Raw genomic sequence first — 25,134 nt, 5'->3', positions numbered from 1 at the left:
TACTATGGTGCGGTGTGCAGTTACTGGTTACACAAATCAGATATTAGGAATGGCAATATTCAAAAACCTGTAGGAGAACACTTCAACCTCCCTGGCCACACAATAGCAGATCTTAAGGTGGCCATCCTGCAGCAAAAAAACTTCAGGACCAGACTTCAAAGAGAAACTGCTGAGCTCCAGTTCATCTGCAAATTTGACACCATCAGCTCAGGATTAAACAAAGACTGTGAATGGCTTGCCAACTACAGAACCAGTTTCTCCTCCCTTGGTTTTCACTCAACTGCCAGAACAGGGCCTCATCCTCCCTGATTGAACTAACCTCGTTATCTCTAGCTTGCTTCTTGCTTGCATATATAAACCTGCCCCTGGAAATTTCCACTACTTGCATCCGAAGAAGTGGGTATTCACCCACGAAAGCTCATGCTGCAAAACGTCTGTTAGTCTATAAGGTGCCACAGGATTCTTTGCTGCTTGTGCAATTGAGTCAGCCGAAAACATTTCCATTTCTTTCCACTTCTCAAATTCTCTTTTTATGCATATTTAAAAATATAAATACACTCATTTGAAGGAGTATTCCAAAGATTCCCAAATGCTGGAATGTAAGTGAATAAATCAGCAGACCCATCACCTTTCAAAGATTCCAACATACAACACTTCTACAAACAATCCCTTCATTGCATCAAAACAGGATGTAAATAAGCTAGCAAATCTATGGGCATATGTTAAATCTGTCATGACTCATCAGCCACAGTATAGAAGCCTTGTCAGGTTCAGGTAAATTGGGATCATGCACAAAATCAGAAGCACAAAATCTGTCTCGTGGCTGAAAAGGTGGAAGTTGCTTCCAATAGTCTTTTAGCAAAGAACAGCTCATTGCACATGAATGTGCAAACAAGCTCTTCATTATATCCCCTTGAAATCCTATATAATGCTGCATAATACTGCCATGGAAGATATAAAATAATCTTCTGGGGTTTGGCATGCAAAAAATATAGTAACGAGTAATGACATGTTCTATTAGGAGAATATGGTACAGTAGTAATAATGCCAGCTCTCATTGTTAACATTGATTCATGTATTCAGAAACTTCCGTGAAATCCTGTGCAGTACTTTGCTAAATGGGACTGAAATTAATTCAGGCAGGAAGAGTTCTACATTTATAATGAGGTTTCCATTTAAAGATGTCAAAATAAGTTTTCAGATTTCTGGTTCTCTTACAATGTTAATTTCTCTTAATTATACTGCCCTTTTAAGGGTAGCCTTGAGTTGTTTGGTTGACCTTTTCCTGAGTCTAAAGTTACTCACGTTTTTAAGATTACTGCAATCACTGTTTAAAAAGTCAAAGGTTACCAGCAGCAACCATATGGCAGCGTCACATATACTACATTATGCCCATATACTTGAATCAGGAAACCAGGAGTAATTTTGCAGGGGGCCAAGGTTTGGGCTTTCCCATCCTTTGAGAGTGTGCTCAATTTTGCCCTGCCAGTAGCCTTTCCAAACCCTAATATGGCTCTGATATTAAGAGTTAACTGTTGACCTTTTAATGTTACATATAAATGTAGCAAGCTAAATCTACGGTTCTAAATTAAAATGAATTAGTGAGTGGTCTTTTCAGTTTTCTAGTCCATAGTAAGACCACATGTAGCCCATGCAACAACCATATAGTATAATATAAACTGATATATTTATAGAACCTTATCCCATAGTAAGAAACAAAATTTTGCCGCTCCCCTAGTTAAGTAAAATAATTCACAAAAGCACTACAGCTACTGTAGATGGGCAGTATCAAAATATAAGGAAGAAAAAGGAAATACAAATAAATGGTTGGGGTAAAGGAAAAATGAAGATGAATTGTAAATCTTCAATACAAATATAACTGCACTACAAACAGATTATGATTATTGAGAAACTAGAATTAATTATTAGGAAACAAAGTGTAGAAAAGAATAAATTGTAACACATGTACTTGACACCTTATGGTTGCTTTTTTTTAAAGCAATCCAACAATTGCTTAGTTGTAGCTAGCATTCAAACAAAAAGCTCCCTTTAAGAGTTCCAAATGGCCCATGATGAATGTGTAATACCTTAGGGATATCAGTATTAAGGCATTGATTCAGCAAAGCACTTAAGCATGTGCTTAACTTTAAGCCTGTTAATTCATCCCTATTCAAAAAGCACTTAAGCCCACCTTCATTGATACCCTCTCATTTTTCAAATCTCCTTTTAAAACATATCATTTTCTCTTTTTCCTATCCCTCTTAATTATTCCCTCCCACTCGGTTAGCGGAAGTATAAATGAATGTCATAACTTTTTTTAACCATACCACACTATTTTCTGTAACTTATACCATATGCTGCTGTCTTATGTTTGTTTTGTAAAGCATTTTTGAATAGAGTTTATAAAGTTATACTAGTTATATTCTATATTATTTTAAAATAAACGAAGTTCTTTCATAATAGTTGTGGAGGATTATTTCTCAGGTATAAAAACCCCACATAAATAGAGATGTCATAGATTCTGAATGGCTCTGGTAGATTTGTATTCTAGGAGTGATACATTTCCTTGTTGCAAGAAAAGAAATGTACACAAATGTAGGAAGTCTATCTTAATCTTATATTTTAATCTAATTTAGGGCCAGAGTCTGCCACTCTGACTCACACAGAATAGCACCTTAATCCACAACTAATCCCACTGAAATCAGTGGGAATACTTTTGATGTAAGGTGTTGTTCAGTGCAAGTAAGAGTGGCAGAATGTATTTCTTATATAATTGTACAAAACTCTCTGAAATAGGACTATGTGGCAAAGAAAATGCTATTTGCAGCACAGAAATGTGCGATGCCTGTTTGGTCTAAGTGTCCAAGTCAAACTGTGTCCTGAAACACACTTTTCCAGTTTCTGTGATATAAATGCTTTCCATCCTATGGCAAAGTCTACACCATGGAGTCTTTCACCCTAGCTGCTGAATAGTGCCACAGTAAGTTTTGGTTTCCCTTTATTTTTTAGTAACTTCTTTCCTTATCACATTATTTATGGTCCACACAAACTTTTTGTTCAAGAAAACCAGCAGAACTGGGTTGTGCTTTGCGTTTGTGAATGCAGTTAAATAAACTCCCAGTTTAACCAAGTGGTACAGTTGTGGTAGGTTGATAGTCAGAATGTGATAATAGCTCTTATTGAGTCCTCGAAGAGATGTTGCTGGAAACTTCTCTCCTCTCAGTTCATCCATTTTGGGCTCCCAATGTTTGGGGAGACAAAGGTTTATAATGAAACATACGTTCTGTTAGGTAGGCTGCATTATGGGGCTCTGAACATAATCTGGCCATATCAATCTGGATATTGAATGAGTGGTTTCTCCTCTTTGTCCATAGCTGCATTGAAACACCAAATAAACCACCTTTAAGAAATAATCTTAATGAAAGACAAATTCTCTCAAACACAAGAGGTGTAATTGTCATTTCTGTTCTTTTTCCAGGTGGCTAAGCATAAGGGATATGTGGGGTGTGTTCCCAGGAGAGAGGGCAATGCAGCTGGAGTGCAATAATATTCCAGCTATTCTTCATTACCACAACTGCCTTTTGGAGTAGCTGAAAACTTAAGGAAATTAGAGCCGTCCTGAGACTGTTCTAATTTATACTAGGGGTCAGGTCCAGAATAAAGCTACCTTTGCCCTTACCCCAGTTTCTGCATTGAGGTGAAACTAGCAATTTGGTCAAAAGGCTTAAGTGTTGGCCACCAATGGCCCAACATCTTGACATTGTGTACTATTTCACCTTAAATGCCCCATTAATACAACCATCCACTGAAAAAAAACTAATGTACAGGGAAAAAATGTAATTTTACTCTCTTCCTTTGCCTCTGTTTTTCTCCTCATTACGGAAGCTAGAGTGCATTCTTAATTACCAGGGGCGGGGGTGGCGGTGTAGCTCAAAACTAAAGTAATCTTCCATATGAACAGAATAAACTCACTGGCCTACAAATGCAGTGTGGTATTGTCTGTTCCCATAAGGTATGGAACTAGTCCAGTTCCATATGGAAAGAATCTTTCTTACCTATCCGGTTCCCTAACATAAATCAGGCTGTAAAACCACCTCTCCATGTCGAAAGGTCACAGCCCAAAAGAATAGTGACAAAATGCCACCAGGCCCACTGAAAAGCTTCCAGAAATAAACAAGGGAAGGAGAACATGCAGAAATAACAGTGATGAAATTTGCAGTGTTGTGGTAGCTGTGTTGGTCTGACGATATTAGAGAGACAAGGTGGGTGAGGTAATATCTTTTATTAGATCAACTTCTGATGGTGAGAGAGACAAGCTTTCAAGCCACCCAGAGCTCTTCTTCAGGTCTGGGGAAGGTATGCAGGCCTAGTCAACACTAGAAAATTAGGTCAGTTTAACTGCATTTGTCAAAGGTTTGAGAAAATTATACCCCTGAGAGGCATTGTTAAGCTAACATAACCCCCATGAGTAGACACTGCTGGGAAAATTTCTTCTGTCCACCTAGCTGCTGCCTCTCAGGGAGGTGGATTACCTACACTGAGGGGAGAACCCCTCCCATCGGCCTAGGTAGTGTCAGCACTGAAGCGCTACAGTGGTGCAGCTGCAGTGCTGTAGCATTTTAAGTGTAGACAAGCCCTCAGCATGTCACAGCTAAATACAAGGTGAAATGTCCCATGACCTTCTCTGCAATCAGAGGACAAAGGTGGGGAGGAGTGGGTTACATTAATCCAGCGTCTTTATTAAGACCATGATTTTTAGGGTATGTCTACACTATGAAATTAGGTTGATTTTATAGAATTCAATTTTTAGAAATCAATTTTATACAGTTGATTGCGAAGTAAAGAAAGAACTGACAGGAATTTGTAGGGGATCTTAATGCATGACAGTCTCTGTTAGAAAGAGTTAGGCTAACTGTAACCCTAATAATGTGAGATTTGTAGAAGCGAGGATTGTGTGAGGCAAGTGGAAAAGAACTGTGTGAGAAGTTGTTTTGACCTTCTGTAGATAATGTGTAGATAATACAAAATGTAGACTGGAGTCTCTTAAGTGAGAAAAACAAGATATCAGGATGACCTATGTATAAACAAAATGCAGCTGTTGCTTATTATTGTCTGTAACAAAAATATAAATGCTTGCTGTAATTGTTTACCTGTTGAGAGACCTGTCTAAAAAAAAAAAAATCCTATGTCCTAGTGCACTCTCTCCCTGTTGTAGCTGCTAAACAGAATAAAATATCTAACTCTACTGCACCCAACCAAAAAATAAAAACTAAGTTTTTCTCCAACAGGTATGTCCCCACTAAGCGCATTAAGTCGGCGGAGTGCATCCTCACTACCGTGGCTAGCATTGACTTTTGGAGCGGTGCACAGTGGGTAGCTATCCCACAGTTCCTGCAGTCTCCGCCACCCATTGGAATTCTGGGTTAAGCTCCCAGTGCCTGACTGGGGAAAAACATTGTTGCGGGTGGTTTTGGGTACATGTCATCAGTCGCCCCTCCCTCCGTGAAAGCAACAGCAGACAATTGTTTCACACCTTTTTTCCCCATGCAGACGACATACCACGGCAAACATGGAGCCAGCTCAGCTCACCATCACTGCTGCTGTTGTGGACAAGTCTACTGTGGGGGCTGCTGTGATCCAAGTAGCCAATGCAATCACTGGTGTTCTGTTATCAAGGGTACTGACTTTGGGAAATGTGCACGCTTTTTTAGATTTTAGGTGCATCATATTCCTGTCCTTTGTCGCTGGTAAAGAAGTCTTGCAGCCGTACATTCCAGTCCGGTCAGTGCTGTAAGACCCCATAGCACTTCTGTGGTTGACACATGTAACAGCTCCAGGGCTCTTGCTCATTTGCCTTGGCTGAGGTACCTTGCCCTACCCGGACCTCCAAGCATTTGACACAGAAGCACCCGCAGCAGCTGGCATTGCTACACAGCAGCAGCTCCTTGCCTTCTCAGCAGACAGTGCAGTAGGACTGGTACCCATCCTCATCAGACATATAGCTTGGCCAGGGGTTCTGGGAACGTCTTCCCTGCCTGGCTCCTAGCAACCTCCAGGGCATGGTGTATGGCTCCACCACTTCCCCTGCAACCCTGCTTTCCTGCTCTCCTGCTCTCTTCTCTTCTTTAAGTTTTGTCTCATAGAGATTCAGTCCTCCCTGGAATATCATGCGAGCTGGAGGCTTCTGCCTCAGGCTGCTCTCCCAGCTGGCAGCACCGTGCAGTCGCACCTACCCCAGCCTACCCCTTGCTCCCATGGCTCATGAAGCCTGGACAGTAGTAAGGAGCAGTTCAATTATAGGCTGAGCAGGTGCAGAATGGTGGTAGAATGTGCCTTTGGATGTTTAAAAGCTCGCTGGCACTGTTGGTCAGACCTCAGCACAACCAATATTCCCATTGTTATTACTGGCACCTTAAAGACTAACAAATTTATTTTAGCATGAGCTTTCGTGAGTTACAACTCACTTCATCCGAAGAAGTGAGTTGTAACTCACGAAAGCTCATGCTAAAATAAATTTGTTAGTCTTTAAGGTGCCACAAGTACTCCTGTTCTTTTTTGCGGATACAGACTAACACGGCTGCTACTCTGAAACCCATTGTTATTACTGCTTGCTGTGTGCTCGATAATCTCCGTGAGAGTAAGGGGAGATGTTTATGGCAGGGTGGGAGGTTGAGGCAAATCGCCTGGTGTCCGATTTTGAGCAGCCAGACACCAGGGCGATTAGAAGAGCACAGCAAGGCACACTGCGCATCAGAGAGGCTTTGAAAACCAGTTTCATGACTGGCCAGGCTTCGGTGTGACAGTTGTGTGTGTTTCTCCTTGATGCAAACCCCCTCCTTTTGTTGATTTTAATTCCCTGTAAGCCAACTGCCCACTCCCCTTCGAAATAAAGTAACTATTGTTTTGAAGCCATGCATTCTTTCTTTATTAATTAAAAAAAATGAGATAATGGACAAGGTAGCCTGGGTTGGGTGGGGGAGGCGGGAAGGACAAGGCCACATTGCTTATTGTAGCCACACTAAAAATCAAATTGTTTGAATGACAGCCTTCTGTTGCTTGGGCCATCCTCTGGAGTGGAGTGGCTGGGTGCCCAGAGCCTCCTCTCTGTGCTCTTGGGTGTCTGGGTGAGGAGGCTATGGAACATGGGGAGAAGGGTAATCGGTTATACAGTGGATGCAGTGGGGTCTCTACTCTTGTTGGCTTTCCTGCAGCTCCAACAGATGCTTCATCATGTCCATTTGCTCCTCCATTAGCCTCAGCATCGCGTCCTGCCTCCGCTCTTCATGCTGACTTAATTCTTTCCTGGCCTCTGCCACTGAATGTGTCCATGCATTAAGCTGTGCCCTATCAGTGTGGGAGGACTGCATGAGCTCAGAAAACACGTCATCGCGAGTGCATTTTTTTCACCTTCTAATCTGTGATAACCTCAGGGACGGAGATGATAGGGGGAGCGTAGAAACATTCTACGGTCTATGATTCTGGGGAGACTGCATGGTCACCTGTACTGCTGAGTTTGCTACGCTGACCAAACAGGAAATTAAATTAAACAGGAAATTAAATTAAAAAGTTCCCGGGGCTTTTCCTGTGTACCTGGCTAGTGCATTGGAGTTCAAAGTGCTGTCCAGAGCAGTCACATTGGAGCACTCTGGGCTAGCTCCCGGAGGCCAATATCATTGATTTGTGTCCACACTACCGCAAATTTGACCCAGCAAGGTCGATTTTAGTGCTACTCCCCTCGTCAGGGAGGAGTACAGAAGCTGATTTAAGAGCCCTTTAGGTCGACGGAACGGGGCTGGTTCTGTGGATGCAGTCATTTTTAAATCGACCTAACGTGGCTAACTTCAACCTAGCCCCATAGTGTAGACTAGGCCTTAGTGTTTCGCAAAGTTATGACTTTATGCTCCCAAGATCATCTGTTAAAGGTGTTGTGCAGGTTTCCCTTTAGGACAAGGAGTGTGTGGTCAGATATGAAGTGACTGTTTTGTGAAAATGTGCACCAAGGGTGGTTTTGTCTTTTATCATTTTTCTGTGTAAGTTATTCAGGAGCGTAGTGATTGTCTGGTTTCACCCACATAGTTGTTATTGGGGCATTTAGTGCACTGGATGAGGTACTATACCACAATATTCACTCTTTGGTTTTACCATGAAATAAGGGAAAAGAAGGACAGGAGAAACATAAATACACTTAGATTAATTGATTCTGAGGCCAGAAAGGACTATTAGGATAGTCTAGTCAGACCTCTGGATAATACAGGCCAAAGAACCTCACACAATATTTTCCACATACATATAGCAGCCTGGGTAAATTTGTAATGAAATCAAAATAAAGGGCCAGATGCTTTCCCCCTGCTTTCCCTCTTTGTGCCTCTCTTGTAGCTCCAAAGATCTGGAAAGCTGCCATAAGGGGGCAATTGGGCATGCCCCTATGCGTAGGGGAAGCCTCGGTTATTGTATAGCCAAGTCTACGCCGCTACCTCATGGCCCCTCTCCCCAGGTACAGGGGATGTATCAGAGATGTGCCTTCTGTGTCAGCTAGAGCTGGTCTTAGGAATGTCTAACCAATGCAGCCGTATGTGGCATCTCCCCAAGCATTCATGTGATGTTCTTCCTTGCTGCAAGCCAGTATCCTGATTTACACCTGGGCATCTGAGAGCAGAGTAAGGCCCACAGCTTCTGCTGAGTAAAGCGCAGATAATTTGTACCTGCCTGTTTTTATTTTCAAAAACTGTCATAAAATCTCATGCATTTGTATAGCTTTTCATCCTAAATGATTCCAAAGTGCTGTACATATTTCTACATGTAGATGTTTCTGCAACTCTATATTATGTTCAATTGCTATTTTAAATAATTTATCAATAATTCATTCCATTTGATAAAGTCGTCAAATGGGCTTTACGTCTCTTAGGAATACAAAATGACTGACAGTTTTGAAAGCTACCATGGGTAGTTGACATGTATTTATGTCTTCAATCAATCACATAGAAGACTATTTTGACATTACTAGTAAATGTCACAATTTGCCTGCAATAGACTGTTCTTCCTTTTATATGTTGCTTGTATATGTTTTGAAGGAATTTGACATTTGCTTCCCATGCTACTACATCTCAATAAATATTTTAAAGTCAACCACAAAGAGCTAAGTCACGTGACATTCAAGGAAGACACAGATTTGAGGTCACACAAAATGAGTAGTTAAGTAAATAAGAAAGAACAAAATGAGTCTTCTTTAAAATGTAGAGTGGTTAGTAAATTTAGTTCATGTGAATCATAAATCTTTAGAAGAATCCTGAAAAATGTTACTGTTGTGGTTTATTTGGGATGTCCTAATAAGAAATGCAACTCTGTTTTATTTATATTTAAAATAAAAATCAAGATCTTTATTGTTTCTGAAGGTCTAGAAGAAATGCAACAATTCAGCATTTTGCAAAATTAATTTGTATGTGTGTGTGTATATCTATATATCTATGTATAGATAGACACATGCAGTCTCTTTCTAGGAAGAGTTTTGCATTTTCAGTTTTGCTAATATCTTTGCTTTCAATAAATTAGTAACCTACAAACAAAACAAAAACAAGTTTCTTAGTTGCTTCAAGCATGGACAATGATTCTTTCAAATGTAGTTCCAGTTCTTTCAGCGTGAGAAAGCAACCAATTCTGTTGCGGTTGAAATCCAACATCAGATACGTGAGCTTGATTTTATTGAAACAAAACAATTCTAAGAGGACTAAAATATGAAGAGAGAGATCCTTGGGATTCTTTCATATTCCATTACTATATATTGGTTGGTTTTTCAACCCCTCTGTCCCGGCACATAGCTCAGTCACATATCCCAGTTGAGTGCCCCCTGCCAGCCACCCATCAGACTGCTGTGAGGAGAATCCAAGCCTCAGGATCCTTCAGTGTTTTAAGGATCTGTGAGTTGGAATATGGTCCATGTACTACTGCAATGTTGGGGTCCCTCAGTATGTTCTTGGAGTGCAGACACTCTGTGTAACGGTGCCTTTTGAGAGCTGGAACTTGCTATTCAGGCACCTAGCCTCTGGGCTCAATGCTGACTCTTCAGACTTCCTGTAGTGTAAACATACCCTCTCCCAGAACTCCACTCCAAAGCTATGTATCTTCTGGTTTACTGCTTAACTCTCTTATAAGGTATGTGGCTGTCATGAGCATGGAACACACACACAGAGCACAGATTCTGCCATTACTCTCTTATACTGAACAGATAAAACACAAGAGAATACAGATCATATGGAAAATAACAACCATTATGAATGCAGTGCCACTTACTAGCACACCCTTTCCTTGGGGCATCATTCATATTCAAGAAGGTAGGCAAAGTCTCCCATCTCATAAGGCATTTACATCAGCTCCAGCTGCTGAAACAGCCCAACACCCCAAATAGAGCAGCTCCTCCTTTTTTATAACCCTCTAGTCTCCTCTGTCAGGTGACTCCACTGTCAGCTTCAACAGGTGAGCAGAGACCCTCCCCCCACTAGGTGACTTCGTTGTCATGTGACCTCTCCCCTGGAAGCCAGTCTACTGTATAGAGTGATTATATTTCTGTGGTTGAGCCCTTAAGTTAAATGACTTTCCATTGTCAGCCTTTGCCCCTATCCATGTTAGAATTCTGGAATTGAAAGAACAGAGGAGATAACTAACCCCCACCTCATTCAAAATGGAGTTTACCATCTGATACAGATACATATAGGGAATTCATGATCTTACACAGAATTCATAAATTGTGTAGACAGATTCTTCAGTTTGTTGTAACCCAAAGAGAGCAACTGACCCAGAAGGGATGTCAATGCAACACTAAGGACCATCTCATTTTCACATTGTAGCATGTTCTTTATTTGCAAAGTAGATAGGAGAATTATACATATCTACATATGTGTTCTAGTATAAGCTCCCATTACAGCCATTACCGCATAAGGTAATGTTAAATATGTTTAGAACACACGTTGGATGACTAGTTCCATTCGACCCCACCCCAAAACCCCTAAAGTAAATAGCTATTCACAGATAAAACCCTGCTGTCATTTTTCATGTATATTTTGATATAAAATGGAAGCAGAATTGATTTTTTTAGGGCACTATGTTACTAAATACAAACAATAAGCACTTCAGTATGAAAAATCTCAGAATAATATATATGACAATTTGTATGTAGAGACAATAGATGATATAACATAAAGATTTTATTTGCATAAGTCTGAGATGGACTTGCTTCTTCCTTGTGGCAAAGCCATGAATGAGTTATATAGATGTCACGCTGTCTGGCATGGCTTATGATCTTGAGTGCCAAAAGCAGTGCAGACGCCCTGAACTGGTGGTGTGTTCTATAATTCACCAACCCAGTACCGCATGTGAACTCCGGAAATACTACAATTGTCTTAAAATGGAGTCACAGACAGTCCCCTTAGACACTAGAGTTTATCTTGCAACCCAGGCAATCTGGACTACATGATAAATGGTTACTTACACACACACACACACACACACACCATTCAGGTTATACCCAGTTCCAAGACACCACCCAGATCAATTGTCATCCTAGATCTCACACTAAAGACAATGCTGGTAGCCAATTCTACATGAAACTAGCTAAAGGTTTATAAGCTAGGTTAAACTTTTTAGCTGAAATTTGGGATGTTTGGTCTAAGGCAGGAAAAACTTTTTCCTCCTGAAAGTTTCATTAAAACAGGTGAGCACCTCAAGGAAGGTGATGGAAGTTCTTATTGGTCTGCTGAAAATTGGATTCTATTTGGTCTGAGGCACAGTTCCAAAGGCATACATTATTTGTCATTATTTGCATTGTGGTAGCTCCTAGGAGTACTAGTCATGGACCAGGATTCCATTATGCTTGGTATTGTACAAACATAAAACAAAAAGATGGTCCCTCCTCCGCCGAATTTGCAATCCAGGGGCTTGTCTAACATGCACTACAGGGTTGTGATTTCTAAAGCGCACAAACATCCCAGATTTCAGCCAAAAAGATTAACCTTGAGAATGTTAGAAAGAATTGAAATTAATCCTTTCTAATAGGAATGCATAGACAACCATAGCCAAAGTCATTGCTAGGAGTTATTTCCTGGGATGTAAAGATTATGTATAAACTAGTTGTATTCCTGTGAAAGATTATGGAGCCATATGATTAAAATGATTTCTCATGCACGTTTGGACCAGCTTACCTGCACCCTGCTCTTTCTACCATCCCCACTCAGACTTATTCTAACATTTCAAAGCTCTGATCAGATCAAAACAGCCACCATTTGTAGCACATTAGTTGGTGTGTGTAGCCCCTGCTGCTGTGCACTAAAGGATCCATAGTGTGCTTTAATGTAATCCTGTGTGAGACAGTGCTACTTTAAAGCTCACTAGGAAAGTTTTTGTGAGCACTGGCAGGTTCTATGTGGACCAATTAATGTGTAGCACATCAGTGTGCTTTAGTGCACTGTGTAGACAAGCCCTAGGTGTGTGCTTCAGGTAATGTCTGTTCCAATTAAGGGGATATTTCTCAAATTCACGTTAGGGAATAAAGGCCAGATTATGCCTCCAAGCCACAAGCCACACTGTATGGAAGGGTAAAGCAGATCAGCAGGAGCCCCTGGAGGCTTTTTGGATGACTAAACTAGAATTCCTCCGACACCTCAAGAGCAGTAGAAAGTGGGCGTTTCAGACCTGTTTGAAAGGTGCAGCACATGGCCACCACTTGACTCTACTCTGTATGCTGGGCCGGCTTTGCTGGCTAATTCAGAAATAGGCAACTACTTTCCCCGTCCTGCTGTGTCCACCCCCATGCTTCTATGGGAAGGCTAGTACACCTGACTGTGCACCTGGGATCCTGACTGTGGCTAGCCCCTGCCTGTTGTCCCATCCCCTGCAACCCACAGACATTTGTACCTGAACAGAGCCAGCCACAATCTAGTCCTAGGGAGCCCATTTTGTGGTTGGTAGCACCTTGAATCAACACCTAATAAAGCACTTAATAAATATGAGGTTTATATTTTGGTCGATGAACACACAGGGCATGTGTCTGAGAAGAATGGATCCTGGCACTTCCTCCTGAGAGCTGTATTGCAGGCAGTGGAAGGATTTTAACTGATTTCTGCCACCCTGCCTGTGCTCAGAAATCCAAAGAAAGTCCTGGATAGGTGCCCACAGATCTCCCTGACGGCAGGACTTTGCTTTGTGGAATTAGCCATTTGAGTTAGCATGATTCATGTAGTGAAGTCATAGGCTGTCTGGCTTCCTATTTTAGGCACAGGATGGCAGCAGAGCACTTCCCAAGCTTTCTCAGTTTGACACTCATATTGGAATGGCAGAGAAATTATTACAGAGATTCTGTATGTTTTAGTGGTTCCTGTCAAATCTATTACACATCCCAACCCCTAAAAGGAGGACTGATAAATGCATTTATCAAACTACAAGAAGAAAACCAGCTGGAAGCCAACACAAAACCCTTTCATTACATTTCATCTTTAGTGTACTGTGGCAGCAGTGCAGTAATTCAGGGATACATTAAAACTGACTTATTGAATATGTAATTACATGCAATTTTCCAATATGCAGCCTGAACTGTCCTACTCATTTGTGCTTTTTTTTTCTTTTGAAAAATAAGGCATATTACATATTGTAAGGAGTTTTACTAAGAGAGGGTGAGCCTCAAAATATGTGGGTGTTCAGCATGAGTGTAAAAAACTGGGTGGAAATTTTGAGAATAAACTTTCTGCCAATATTTCTGGCGCTTTTATGAGAATGGCTTACTTGAGCTGTTTTCACTACTATTTCTAGTCCAGATCAGATCTTTGAAGTACTGGCAAAAGGCACATTAATGGCAAAGTGAGTGGTAGAAGTAAGTTAAAGGCATGATCCAAAGCCCACTGAAGACTTCCATTGACTTTAATGGACTTTTGTTCAGGCCTGAAGTGAATAGTTTTAACCCCCCAAAAGTGCGACTTTGAACTGAGTCAAGTTATCTAAAGTGGTTTGGCCAGCCTGAATTTCGCCTTACGTCAGGCCAGTCTTTTATTCCACTGGGCTTTTAAAATCAACGAGAGATAAAGTGCTACAATTAAGAAGATTAATCTGTTGGCAAACATATGTCTTCTAGCTCCCACTCATATTGCACGTCATTCTCAGTGCTTTTGGAGAAAGCAGGCAGTCTTTCGTGGCCAAGTAATTTCATCAGAATCCTGATTCTAATTTGTGGTCCTCAAGTTTGCATCAAACTGGCAAAGGAAATGTCCATCATATTTTAGTGACAATAGATGGCAGTATTGCATTTCTCAAGAAGTTCTCAAATGAAATTCAGTGAGTGGAAAATATGTAGAAAAATACTACTCCAGAAAGTACAATCCAGTTATATATACTGAGATATACTGAACATTCTTGTAATTAAAAATATTAAGTTTAAAGTGAAATTAGATTATGTAAAGTTACACTTTCTTGTGGGAAATAATAATAATAAAAAAAATCCCCAGAGCCTGACCTTAAAAACTATTACTACTCATATGACTGGTTCTTAGCATGAGAAATCCTCATTATTAGAGCAACTGCTCACATGTTTGTCATGGGTTGCAGGATACGGCCCATTGTATAACTTACTTTCTCATACTTTAAATCAATCATCTGGGACCACAGTGGCAAGGGGATTGCTATTAGCGTACTAACCCTTTTGCCTGTAGGTCATGAGTTCAAATTCAGATCACTTCTGTAGTAATTGAAAATTGGCTGCTTTGTGCTCTATGTCAAATCAGTCTGGTGGTCGCAGTTCATTTATTAGTGGATGGATATCTATCTCGCTCAGGCAGAGCACTTAAGCATATACTTAACTTTAAGCATGAGTACATAATTTCAATAGGACTACTCCTATGCTTAAATTTAGACACACGCTGAAGTGTTTTTCTGGATCAGGGCTTGAAACAACCATCTCAACTTAGTAGTCAAAGTAGAAAGGCCAAACACTAAGTAAGTTTAATGAATAAATTATTCTCTTGACCCTAGAGTTCATGCTGCCTCCATCAGTGGTAGTATGAGTAAATGTCCATCAATAAACTAAGGAAGGGTCTCTAGAGATATTGGTTCAGCATTGCAACAAAGGGAGCTGGCCCTTGAAAAGAATCTGGACTTAGTCTTGCCTGTGCCAGGTTTATCCCATTTCCCAAGTGAAGGGAAGGAGAGATGGGGTGTGGCAGTCATGTGACCAGTCACAGTTTATAAGGGCAGTCTGTTGTCAATCAGAGGAAGAGCCGCAGAGGTGGGATGAGCTCTTTAGTAAGAGAACTGGAGTACGGTTAGGAAAGGGCCTACTGAAGAGGATCTGAGAATAGAAGATAGGGAAGAGAGGGTGCTTAAGGATTGACAGCCCAATGATAGTGGAGACCCGGAGGGCGTGTGTGGGTCCCCCCAGGCTGCCACCTTGGAAGGCAGTGCAGGCCTTCCTCCTGGCAAAGGGAGGAGTTGCCAATAGGTTGATTAGAGCCCAGGCGGGTGGGAAGCAGAGCCCAGTGGAAGGGATAAAGACAGACTCTCAATGAAAGAGTCTGGGGAGAAGGTTACTTGCATGTGTTGTGGTTAGACTTTATTTTGACATTCTGGAATGGGTGAACTCTGTGACTTAGTCCTCCAACTAAGCCACCTCAGAGCTACTGATGTCTCCTACACTGGAGTACCATGGAGGACTATCAGCCTGGGTGATGACATTGGGAGATGTGGTAACTGAAGCAGTGGATGGGCCTGATGCTGGATGCGTAAGTTCCTATCACTAACATCTTTCACAAGAACCTGAATTTCTTTAGATACTTCATTAAAGGAAAATTTGAAAGAAGTGTATTGTACCTCACCACAAATGTTCTTGATAAAGGATGGAATGAAAATTTGCTGCTCTAAAATCTTGAAAGTAATTAGTTTGAGGATGCAATGCCTCCATATGAACTGTAATACGTATAGAATACTTCCATTATTGCAGCTGAAACAGAGATAAACACAAGCTCCAGATATTATCACCACTGTATGGGTACCTATTAATAAAGTAGTCCAGGGACCGGCAACTTTTGGCATGCGGCCCGCCAGGGTAAGCACCCTGGCGGGCCAGGCTGGTTTATTTACTTGCGGCGTCTGCAGGTTCGGCTGATTGTGGCTCCCACTGGCTGCGGTTCACTGGGAGCTGCTGGAAGTGGTGACCAGCACATCCCTCGGCCCGTGCCACTTCCTGCAGCCCCCATTGGCCTGGAACGGCGAACCGTGGCCAGTGGGAGCCGCGATCGGCTGAACCTGTGGATGCGGCAGGTAAACAAATCGGCCCAGCGTGCCAAAGGTTGCCAATCCCTGAAGTAGTCTAATGGGGCTGCTTACATGAGTAAGGATTGCTCACTTGAGCAGGAGTTTGCCGAATCAGGCATCAAAACATAAAATCAGCTGTTTAATGTATATGTCATACATGACAAAATTAGTCTATTCAACAGATATTGTGCATGTACATCTGTTGTAATTAAGTTCAGACTCATCCTGTGTCTTGCAAATGGACTGCTGTTTTATAAGTTATCGTATAATGTGAGTTAGCATATTAAGATCTACTAGAGTTGTAGCCTGACTGGTATTTTGTTAACTTTTGGGATAAACGTCTTCATCTCATGTTTAATGTTGAACTTAATGGCATATGTTACTTCACCCATCTATTTTAATTTCATTCCTTTTACCTGCTATCACTATGCTTGGAATATAGAAGGCAATACAAGAATAAATATCACCCATGTACCACACACAATCCTTCTGGAACAGTCTAGTCTCCAGCAGCATCATATCAGCAATAATTAGAGCTGGTCATACATTATCTCCCATGGGATATTTTGACTCTTCATCAAACCCCTTCCTCAAAATATTCAGCTGAAACTCAGTTTGGACATTTTTGATGGAAACACATCATTTTGACATTCCTGAATCAGAATGTGTTGGTTTGTGGAACTGAATTTAAATATTTCATTTTGGCTTGGTTTGATGTGATGTGATGTGAAACTGCACTGTAGTTTTACCATAGGAATTTCAGTTCAGCTTTCCCATTACCCTATTCTCTGTGGGCTGTGTTTCTTGGCCAGACTACATCTCCCACAATGCAATATGGTCTCCCTGTTACTGAATTGCTGTAGTGCATCATGGGACTCACAAAATAAATTTCCATGAGATGCCACAAATTTCTGAACTGAACTTTTTTTGCTGATAATGTTTCTTTTTTCTTTTTCTTTTGTTTTGACAAAATAGAAATGTTTGACCAGTCCTAATAATGCCATCACTTTCTAATACCTTATATAACCCACAGACAGAATGGACACTTACTGTGCATCGCTCTTGTATCTCAGCATCTGTTTACTTTCAATGGTTTTAATGTCAATAATAAAATATTCCCATGGGGTGAAAATTGTCCTTGTCTTAAGTTTGCTCTAGTATATTTTCTGTGAACACAGTGATAACAAAGAAAGGGTGAGTTAGGACAATATTTAGACCCCAGAGCCTCAGTCCATATGCCTTGCCAACCTAACAACATAACACCTACTCACGCCTTCATACAAACTTTATTTCACTTGTAACATCCAATTGCCTACAATGCACATACCCCTTCTTTTAACTCACATGCAAACACACAAAGTAGGGGGCGATGCAGCCAGACTCTGCTGACAAACCTAGTTGACACCTCCACAATGCTGGTGGAAATCTGGATCTGAACCTCCTGTGGTTCATCAAGCAAAAGAACTTAGCCAATGAATGTTTGGAGGTTTGTAAGAGATTTGGTGGCAGGAGTTGCAATTGCTGGTCAGAACCCTGGGTGAGGTAACTTGGAACTGGGGAGAAAAAATTGTAAGCCAATAAACTGGCTGGCTGCTTCTTACCCTGCACTTGCTTATCATAGTCAGCACGGTAAAAGAATAGAAACCCCAGGGCTGTGGAGTGAGGAGGCATATGGGCTACTCACAAGATCTTTGTGCTGGCCAGCTGGTCTCCTTGCCTCCTTACCGACAGGAGAAGTCTGTATCAGGAGTGTGGGTGGTGAGTCAGGGAAGCAGGCTGGATGCAGGCTGCAACAGAAAAGTGGAGTACCTGGCAGAACTTGACAGTTTTGTCTGTTCCTCTTTTATGCCAAGTGAAAAGAGTAACTATTTCATTTTAAAATTCCTGAAGTGGTCTATGTCTAAGATGTTATGATAGTGTATATGTAGTAAGTTGGGAGTCTGTGGGGAGAGTGGTGGTTTAGCTTGAGGAACCCAAAGATACTTAAGCCAAATGGAGTAAAGCTTGAAAAAAAGGAACACTTAAAAAAATTTCCCTTGCAGACTCTCAAATCTCTCTCTAAAATTACTCTGCCCTCAGAAGAGGTTTTATACCAAACTTGGAAAATAAATTTAACTATTAAAATATGAATTGTTCTGCTTTTAGTGCAAATCTCAATGCAACATCAGCTATATAATTCTATAATATACCAAAGCAACAGTGGCTTATTTATGAATAGTGGTAAATTGTAAGGTGTGGTCACAATGAATCATTGAGTCTGAGGTGACACATTCTCATGAGGTATTATCTGTCTTGAAAAACTCATTGTTTGAAGGAAAAAATAAATTTTATTTTATGTGGAAATAAAATGTATTTGTCTGCTTTGAATATGAGAGAAGCAATTTGTTTTGAACAGGCTTACTAAGAAATTCCTCTTGGAATTTACTCCACATCCCAGAAAAATGACCTGTCAAAGTACTTCTATAGTGATACTCCACACTATATTTAAACCCCTCCCCCCAGTCTTTTTGAGAGAAGTGTCAGGAAAATCTTTATTTTTTTCTTTTTTTAAATGAAAACAACCTTCTGATTTCAATGTGTTGGAAGGGGATGTGGGAGGGAGCTGCCATTATTTTGTACATAGCTGAAGGAGCTAGGATTGATTTGGAGATAAAAACTTGCACTCTTCCCTGAAATTGATCCTTCATCTGTGGTGTGGAAAAGTTTGACTGACCCTCCAAAAGAGCTGCAATGGACAAGTTCTTAATATGGCCATTTTACTCTTCCTACATTGAAATCCAACCCTACTTACCTGTGGTGGCATATCTGTGAGGTGGGGAGGGTTGCCAACTCTGACTGAAACAATTCCAGGAGATTTCCCCCCCCAACATGATATAATATAATTTTCTGAAAATATCCTATTAAAATCTCCTGGATTGCTTTCGATAGTCACCGGGAGATCAATGCAAATTCTGGAAGACTCCAGGCCAGTCCTGGAGGATTGGCACCCCTAGAGGTGGGGTGGAAAGTAAGTGACAGTAGGGGCCAGAGAGGAAATAGCAGGGAGTCTGTTCTTTCTCCCAGTCCATAAGGCACTCTGGGACATCTTGATTATGAGAGATGCCTACCTAAGCAATGCAGTGAATACTAGCAGCTCAGCATCTTTATAAACAAACACAGCAGCCATTGCATGCTTGCCCATAACAATAGATGTTAGTAGCTGTCCGACTCAGAGAGGAGCCATTGAACAGGGTTTATAATGGAGGTACCTCCATAAAGGGTTCAGAGTTTTGGTATTGAATCAGCCTTCAACTGTTTGGAGACTTATCCAGAACTTTGAGTGTCCACCAAGACTGCAGACCCTGCACCTCCACCTGTAGTTTTATCTTTGGAGTTGGAGGAGAGAGTACCTGGAAGCCTTCTTCCCCCCTCCCCCTTGCCCTTAACTGATATAGACACTCAGGTTATATATGATACAACTTCTTTAATGGTATAATCCATAATAAAGCTAGTTAGAGTGGAAGGGTGTATTTTATCCAAATGGTACTCTGTAGTTACTTCCACTGCTCTTTCCGATGAGTTCCAGCTGGGAAATTTCTGCAATCCTGCAATGAATTCCCCACTTTAGCTGCATGATCAGCATCAAATCAATGTAACTATAAAATCTCTTGGTAGGGATCCACTATTTTAATCTTGCAAAAGCTCCCCCATTTCTCCTCACCCCTTCTCTGTTAAACATGCTCATAAATTTCTAAGATACTTTTTCGGTTGACATATTCCATACTTTTTCTTGTTTAAAGGTGACTTTTAGCTTGCTTTTTTTTTATTTGAACCAAGTTCTTCAATCATTTTTGAGTTACGGGTTCATGAAGACTCATAATTTAAAACAAAACAGTCTAACCATTCTTCCTAGAATGGGGGTAAAGTCAATAGCGTCGTGGTTTTAAAAAATGGGTAACCTAAACTAAACTCCATGTTCCCCCAATGAGAAGTGGGTAAAGTTTATCTGCATTTACCCTTGACTACACAACTGCCTAAAATGAGAAACTTGACAGGACTCATCAACCTGGTCCAGCAGCTCCTGGTATCTAAAGCTCTCTGCAAACAGCTCCTATCCACTGCCCTGTGGCTGCTCCTGCTCCTGCAACTGCTCAACCTCTCCAAGCTTCTCCCCAGGTGTATTCTCCTTAGTAAGAGTGGCAGCTCAGTGGCAAGCCATTTCCCTGATTTGCAACATTGCAGCAGCAGCAGCAAGGACTTCTCCATCCCTATCTTGAATCTATCATTGCTCCTCAGACTTGCTGCAATGATCAGGCTTTCCCTGCCCCCTTCAACAGGCATTGCTGTTTGCTGGATCCTAGTTTCTTGCTGGAGAGCTGCTATGGCTGATGGCCTTATTGCAGGAAGGGAAATATTTTTTTCCTCTAGATCGGGGGTCGGCAACCTCTGGCACGCAGCTCGCCAGGGTAAGCACCTCAGCAGGCCGGGCCAGTTTGTTTACTTGCTGCATCGGCAGGTTTGGCCAGTCGTGGCTCCCACTGGCCGCGGTTCGCCATCCCAGGCCAATGGGGGCGGCAGGAAGCAGCGTGGGCCGAGGGATATTTTGACAGTCTTGATATATTGATAATTTGGTTTGGTTGACTGAAAGTTTGCTTTGATACTTTTCTGGTTTTCATCAAAACACCTGACTTCTTGGCTTAAAAACCAAAATTTCAGTTTTTGATTTGAAGGAGTATTTTTTTCTCAAATTTGTGATGGCAAAGGCTCCAACTAACACCTCAATAGAATTTGACCAGCTGTAGATGGGCCTCCTTTCTGCTCTTCCAAATTATGTTTTCTAGCAAATGTGGGGCTGCGTGAGCAAGTATCCTTGTATAAAAATGAAGCCGTGGGCTGTTGTCCTTTAACCCTGACCACCTCACCTCATAGTCGCATTGCACAGATTCTGCATTTCCTGATGTTTTTGTGTTTAACTGTTAACATTTAAAGTTGCAGCTTCACTTAAATACCAATATAGCTAACAAAAGCTTATTTCTGCTGGGGTCTGATATGAGTATTCTGACTCTAGAACCCATTGTACTAACATCTTTCAAGTAACAGTGTCTCACAAATAGTGATATTTTTCATTCAGTTGCCAAGTTCTGTCATCTTTTCTTTACCTCTTTCTTCTAGAAAGTAACTAAAGTTGGTCCTCAGCTGTGAAATGTGGATCTTGATTTTGAGACTTTCTTCCACTTCCCCTCCCCCAAATTCAGGGTGATAAGAGCCCAAGTTCTAGTTCACAAGTCTGCATGTTGCAGAATAAATTGGTGGTGTTTGGGTTTCCCTGTGTTCTTACACAGCCCATCTGCTGCACTTGTCCCAGTCACTGGACTTTTAAGAGGTGAATCATGTTGCCAGCCTGTTGTTATGGATACTTGTTCCTGCAGCTACGTTGCAGAATATGACCTGCAGAAAGTGCAAGAGAAATCCAGCTGGCACAAGTTACTGTGAAATAAACTCAAAATTAAATGGGAGCAAGCAGTGGGACTGTACTTTCCACACAGCTGTTTGTATACTGTAGCTGATCTTTCTGGATCACTGCCCGTTACATAAGCAAGCAGAGGCACCTTGAGCAAGTGTATGTAAAGCTGGATTTGGGAGTACCAGAAGGGGGCTGTTATAATTTAGCAAAGAGTTAATTCTATCAAATACATTCTGGAAAAATAAACTCTGTGTGAAGCTGAGAAAACGCAGCTGTGCAGCGCTTTGGCACATACAGTGCAAGTTCGACCTAAAGCCAATTCTGCCTTGTGTACATACTGTACATACTTAGAGAACATATAACACAATGTATGGAATGTTAGATTATCACTTCATTCAACTCTCTGGGCAGGCATTTTGATTTAAGTTCCCTGCAAACTGTACTTATATCAGGTCACAACCAGCAACAGGATGATACCTTGCTGGAGCCAATTGCCTTGCAAACTAAGAAAAAAGTCCAATATGAGTCAAAGCTGGGAGGAAGAAGGAACAACTTTAAACTCTTAATTGCATAATTATTCAGCAGAGAATTCAAGACCGATCTCTTCTGAACATTGCAGCAGCATTCGTGTGGAAAAAGGTCTTGGCAAAAAGTAACAGAGGAAGGTCAGCAAAGAACTTTAAGCTCTGTAAAATGAATTGCCACTGCTGTCTGCTTTGCTAACCCCACTCTTGCCTCAGTACAGAATAGCAGCCGGGGTGCAAACTATTTAGAACCTGAATTGTGAGTTTTAGTCTTGTCGTTATTTTAAATTTGGAAACAAAAGGACAAATTTTAATGATGTGGTTGTGCTAGACACAGAGACTGGTGGCAGTCCCGCAGTTTAGTCAGTTTCCTAACACACCTTGGTAATAATATCCTGAGGGACATGCCCACCCTTGGGCAGAGACCAGTGAGCTCGCACAAGGTCATGAGATCCATCCCTTTTTCCATAGGCAGAGTTGGAGACTCTGCTCCCCAATATATAGCAATAGAGAGTTTTCTTGTGAGGTTGAGTTCTTCAGAGCTTTCGGCTGGGGAGCATGTGAGGTGGCTTAAGTGTCACTCACCTACCCCTCACAACTCCTAACATTGGCAGTGTGACAGCCACAAAGGGAAGACGTTCCACACAACAGCCCCCTGTTGCTGGCTAAGACCAGCCTTCCTCTACAGTCGATACATGGGGATTGGACAGTAGAGCCTCCGTGATTGCCTCTGCCTTACTCCTATGAACTACAATATTTTTGAGACTCTCTGACTCCCTCATCACCAGGCTGCTTCTCACCTTTCTTTTTTAGCCTCCTCTACAAGGGCTACTATAGTCCTAGGGTGAGAGAGGGCCCAGGATCAGTAAAGGCATAAGGAAGCTCTTTCTAGGAATATCTCACTCCTTTTGTGGGACTCCTCAGTATAATGCATTGAAAACTTTTGAAATTGTGGGCTATTGCTTTAAATACTCAAGGTTTTTTCCTGGTGCTGCTTGCAGACTAGAGGGGTCTGTAGGAAAGTGTGCAATCTGGGTTTAGTACAGTCACTTATCAGACAACCAGTCTAGAGTAAGGTGGGATGATTTGTGCCTCTGTGTTTTAGAGAGCAGCCTGCTTTGTGTCTGTCTTCTGGTTCTTGTGGTGAGGTCTTGATTCTCGGAAAGAAAGCAGAGATGCATTGCAGCCTTCCAGCAAGAGTATTCAACTTCTCTGTTGTGTGTTGTGAAACATAACACTCAGGACCTGGCTCTTACTGCATCATTCTGAGGTGGTGGGTTCCATGATTTGACTCCAAGACATTAGCCATCTCTAAAGAGAGTTGGCGTACAAACTTTGTGGATGTAAAACTTTAAATCAATATGCAAATATTAAAAACAAATAGCCTGCTAGTAGACATGGTTTAGTTTTAAGAATCAAACAATTCCTTAGTGGAAATGTGTCAAGTGTATTACATACCTAAACTGCATACTAGTTCAACAGATCGCAGATAGTGCCCGGTGAAAACTTTCCATCAAGATGGTTCTTCCATGTGAATTGTTTTTCTGATTTAAATGACATTTTTCACAAAAAAGTCTGTTTTTTGGAAACTTCTAGTATATTGTTAAAAACCACCAAGATACTTTGATTCTGAAACTGCTGAGTTGCTTCATGTGAGTTACAGTTCCTGTGACTTATGCTCATTTCAAATCTGTGGGTGGGCTTCCTACTGAACTCCATCTCCCATGATGCATTGTGGCCATGAGGCTGCTATGATGCACCATCTTCCCTCCCCAGGCAGCACAGCTGGCACCATTTCGAAATCAAAATACTTACATCTTTTGGCCAAAATATCTTGGATTTTGTATTTAAATGTTTTCATTTTAATTGAAATTTTCCACAGGGTGGGAGATGTAAAATCCATTTTCTGACCAGATCTGATAAGATAAACTGGTACGTAAATGTTTCCAATGTAGTCCTTGATAGAGGGGTCAGGACCTTCTAAAGCCTAGTGAAGAGCAGGGAGAGCAGTCTTATTGTCATCTTGGGATCTTCAGGATAGAACAGCTGAGCAACTGCTCAGTCTGTGGCTTGGGTTGGGAGCAGTATACTGCCAATCTGGCTAATAATTAAGGGATATATTCTTCCATTCCTTTTTTCACAAAGCTTTCTTTAACAGTGGGGAATTCAGTGTGTCAACTTATGGCATGATACAGCCGTGAGATTTTATTGAACTACAGAGTGACTTGGGTCGTTGTCTGTTACAAAAGCCAGCAGAGACTCCTTCATCAGCTGTATGTGAACTGGATTTGGGAGGACCAAAGTGGTAGTGACGTAGCTAATAAAAACTAAAATTACAATTACACCTTTTGGATGAAGTGATTTGGAATTTTTACATGCAAAATGTATAGTTTTGCATATTAAGCAATAGTGAGAGCTGCAGAAAATCTCATTACATTTAAAAAATTGATTTAAATATTTTCTTAAATTAGTTTAACTTCCTAAAATAATACCTATTCTGAGAAATATTTTTCTGATAGCAGCTGACAGGAGAACTCTCCTTTCATTGTGAGGAACTGTTACACACATTAAATAACTGCCATTCATGGGAATGTTTGAGTCAATCTTTCAGAATTGATATACAAGCTGGTGGATTTTTTATTTTGAACGTGGTTTATTTTAGGCTTAATTATCATTTTCCAAGTTTCAGAAATATCCCCTAATGCAGCTTTTTAAAGAGCTCAACCCCTTTCCCACTTAGGACAATGGCAATGGATCAGCTGAAGCAGGATCAGCACCTATGAAGGCAAATGCAATTCAATATCATGACATGCCAGTCATGGAAGATTCAAAATGGGGCAGTTTAAAATTAGGCTCTGAACATCATTTAAAAAAAAACAAAAA

This window comes from Mauremys mutica, chromosome 1, assembly GCF_020497125.1.
Source record: "Mauremys mutica isolate MM-2020 ecotype Southern chromosome 1, ASM2049712v1, whole genome shotgun sequence".
Classification (NCBI taxonomy): domain Eukaryota; kingdom Metazoa; phylum Chordata; order Testudines; family Geoemydidae; genus Mauremys; species Mauremys mutica.
This window is presented reverse-complemented; position numbering follows the sequence as displayed.